The sequence below is a fragment of the Petromyzon marinus genome, unplaced genomic scaffold (assembly GCF_048934315.1).
Source record: "Petromyzon marinus isolate PM22_M1 ecotype Great Lakes invasive population unplaced genomic scaffold, UKy_Petmar_22M1.pri1.0 PM_Scaffold_159, whole genome shotgun sequence".
NCBI classification, from domain to species: domain Eukaryota; kingdom Metazoa; phylum Chordata; class Hyperoartia; order Petromyzontiformes; family Petromyzontidae; genus Petromyzon; species Petromyzon marinus.
The window spans coordinates 22,481-26,536 of record NW_027423123.1 but is presented as its reverse complement, the minus strand read 5'-3'; the positions used below and the strand labels follow the sequence as shown (position 1 = coordinate 26,536).

General features: G+C 43.6%; 1 long non-coding RNA gene across 1 annotated transcript; it reads right to left on the bottom strand.

Moving 5' to 3' along the window:
• Window positions 1-2,486: 2,486 nt before the first annotated feature.
• On the bottom strand, window positions 2,487-3,286 carry LOC142922744 (uncharacterized). The gene is made up of 2 exons (XR_012940269.1): window positions 3,135-3,286; window positions 2,487-2,691 (listed from the first exon to the last, which is right to left on the bottom strand). It is a non-coding gene; the product is annotated as an uncharacterized LOC142922744 (long non-coding RNA).
• Window positions 3,287-4,056: the final 770 nt, after the last annotated feature.

The window sequence follows — 4,056 nt, the reverse complement described above, 5'->3', positions numbered from 1 at the left end:
ACTGGAGGAAGGGCCTTTGCTATTGATGCCCCCAGGGTCTGGAATGCTATTGCCAATAAACTGCAACTTGAATCACTACCTATGATATCTTCACTCAAAACTGCTCTAGAGGAGTTGTACAACCCTAGCTGCCACTGCTATTCAGTGGCCTAAAATATGGCTCTAGATTTTGGTGTTATAATTTATTTATGTAGTTTATTCTTAAAAATTCGGTCACAGTCCCTATGATCACTGTTACATTGGATTTATGGCTTTTATTTTGGTGATTTCGAAAAGTTTTTTTTTGTTTTGGCCATGTTTTTGTTTATTGTAGCACGGAGTTAGACTGATGGCTTTAATCTTAGTTGTCTTGTGGTTGTTGTTGTTATTTGACTTGCATCCCACTGGGATTTTTGCACACAGCGTTGGTGTACGGTGCTATTTCAGGAATATTTTGATATTTTTTTCCTGTATTTTCTGTTTGCACAGTCACATACTCACTTTAAGATGTTTTCTTGTTCATGTTTTTTGTTTGTTGCGGTTGCACCCGATTCAAGAGCCGAATGGCTCACAGGGCTATACCAAATAAATTAACTATGAACTAACTAACTCTGTGTTGTGGGGCTTGGTGTGAGGTGCTGTAGCTGCTCACGTGATTTTTACTTCCCTCTAGATGGCGGGGTGCATTATCTCTCTCCCTGTGTTTTGTCCGAATTATGGCTCCTAATTCTATATAGCCATGCCGTGTGAACCCTATTCTGTATGTGGTGTAAGGAGGCCGTCTCTGGGTCCAAAACCATACCCACAATTTCTGTAATCTCTGGACTCAAGGATTAAAAAAACAATCTTGAACATTTTGTCACCTTCGTGGTATTGATCAACATCACCTGCGTAATACACTCCTCGTTTACGCACTGGGTCATAAATTTGGCAGCATTAAACCCCTCAGTGTTGAATATTCTCCAAACTTCGTAATCACTGTTAGGCTGAGTTGTTTGAAATAATTCCTAACCTTGTATGGTAGCGACTTTACCCATGGTATAGAATATTCATGTAACCTTCTTTTCAGCACTTGTTTTCTCGTCCAACTTCCTCAGACCTCTGATCATTGCCTCCACTTCGACTGTTGTGATATGAGTGTATGTTTCTGTTCCTATTGTGTGGATCAAAATAGGGGATTCTGACGAGAGCTTTCTCCGTCAATTTAAGAGTCTTACTACTGAATGAGTATTCGGAAAGTTGGTCGTTGTGAGAGGAGTCAGTGTCAGATGAGCTATCACTCAAACTTTGCTGCTGCTTAACATAACTTCTGTAATGTATTTTGCGCCTGTGTTGTGGGTATGAACGTAGAGCGAGACTTCTCCTGGAGGCAATGCGTTTATTACAATAAACGATAACAACACCAATAGCCGTAACACGACTGGTGTCTGTTAAAAACACTGCTGCAGTCAATCACAGTTGGTTTTGAGTGATTACATTGGGGTGGGGGGGGAGGGATGGCAAGTGATGGGTGATGGGAGGAGACAAGGGACGCAACGTGACCGTCCATGTACGAGGATAAGAGTTGCCATCTGTGACGTACACAACCTGGGGACACATCATGGGAAGAAGGATCTCTCAAAACCCGAAGAGGGGAGAACTACATGGAAACGCATTGTCTTGAGCAATGAATTAGCACAAGGGGACGAACAGGGGTTGGAGTCATGTTCTTCGTATGGTCGACGTTTATGTAGAGCAACAACTATATTGGATTGAGGTGGTTGAGCCAGATCATTGTGTAAGAAGTAGAGTTGGTGCATCGCTGTGATGATGCCTCCGAATTTGTGAATTGGACATTGAGTTTTCATATATTCCATAGTCTATTCAGGCTTGGAGTTAGGGATAGGGCTACAGATTTGCTGCAGAAATATTTTTCAGAGCGTCAGTGTTTGGCACTACATGTAGGGCAGTTTCACATATTAGGCAAACATCACAATTTCAGCATCATCTTAATTTTATATATTTATATGGGATATAATATAGAAGGTAATTATTGCTTTAGAAATTACATTATTCACACAGATGATTTCTATCTGAATCTCTTGGTTGAAATACTTTGCCCAAGGTAAGATAACTGTGCGATTATGGTAATGAGTATCCACGTCCGTCTGAGACTGTGGAACTGCCCTCCAGCACTGCCGCTCACATCAGGGGACGTAGGAACGACTATGGTTGCTGGCTTCACCGTGGCCAACTAGTTTATTGATGGGCATCTCCTCCTTGCCATCCTCCTAAATTTCCACCACCATCACCACCTCCACAACCTTGTGCTTGTCGCCCCCAACTCAAACTCAGTGCAAACCCCTTGGAGGGCTGGCATTACCCAAGGGACACAGAACTCTGCCTCACATTTGGTTTCTAGAAGCTCCGCAACAGCCACACTGTGGATGTAGACAGCCCTTAGCATTATAAATGTGAGCCACTCGCGTGTCCCAAACACTCAAAAGAATTGAGACGAGGCGATAGTATTAGATACAAATATTTATTATTAAAACGCGATGCCTTGTAAGGAAGGGGAGGTGCTGGTGGGGGTGGGTGGTGCTGGAAGTGTGGGGGGCTGTGAGATGCTCAGAGGGTGTTCGAGGCCTGGGGGGGCAGGTCTTGGGAGGCTTCTTGAATGCCGGGCTCCAGTGAGCAGCCAGAGATGTCCTCTTCCTCCTCAACCGTGACAAGCTGTGGACATACTGACCCATTAGACACTACACACAACTCAGTACTTCTACCAGCTCAACTGGGATTACACACAACAATCAGCACCCCCTACTGGCAGACAAATGCCAATTGCACACCAGGTGCTGAGTCACCTTGTGCCCACAGGACATCTGTCATTGGGGGTGCCCTTTCACATGTGTTGAGATGAGATGTGATGTAAAGCGCTCTGAGATGCCCCGGTGTACAGAAAGGTGCTAAATCATTCGCATCGTTATCACTGTGTCCAGCAATAATGAAATTGTCTGTATTTGTAAACGGGGACCATGACGGCTTAACGTGATGGTTAGACCAGCTCATCATTATCATAATACACTGAATCGTGTGTGCATGAATCTATTATTTACGTTAAACGCAAATTATATACGTGTGTGTGTGTGTGCGATGCGCGAGTGCTGTGCACTCACCTCCACCTCGCTCTGCAGATGCTGCTGCTCCGAGTGTGCACTCTGCTCGTTGTCGCGGTAGGGCGCCAGCTCAGCGTGCAGCTCCGCCACTACACGTTGATACCACTGAATCTCTGCCTGCAGAGATTCCAGTTTCCAATTCCTGTCAATGAGCTGCGTGGGCCACGGGCAAATGGCGGCAGAGGGACACAGGAAAGCATTTTAACGACTGTGTGAAGTTATTGCAGAACATACAGGTATAATAACACACACAACCAGGATCTTTATTTATAATTGAGTAATGTAATGACCTACGAAGCTCTTTTACACAGATGTCCATAGACCACCTTTGACCAAATAAACCGAAATGCATCCAATCATCTCAGATCTTGGAAGAAAAGCATGGTTGAACTTCAAATGCTTGGATGGGCAACCACCATCAATACAAACCAAGATAACACCTATAAAAGCATGATGAAGACCGCTTGTGTTGCAATCGAAACGTCGTGGGTTTTTTTATATTATTAAAAAAAAGTACGTGACTTTACCGAAAGAATCAAGAATATGAATTCCTACAGTCACGAAAGTTTTATGTTAAACATTTTTTAGGAATTAATTAACTCAAAATCTGGATTAAAATAATAGATTAAGATCGCTTCCCAACCAAAAAGAGTGAGGGGATGGAGATGCATGTAGCAGAGGGGAGCAGATGGTCTAGTAGTCGTAGGTACTTCTACTAGAGGTGGGATGGTGGATCGTAACGTGGTACAGTCCTTAAACAGAGAATGCTCAGTAACCTAGTGCGCATCCATTCTGTACAACCATCAGTGTGAAAAATAAGTGTATACATACAGTCCTCGACTTAGGAACACCATACTTACGGAGACCCGACTTACGGATACCCGAGTTCCGAATCTGTTTCTATGAAATGTATTAATTTTTG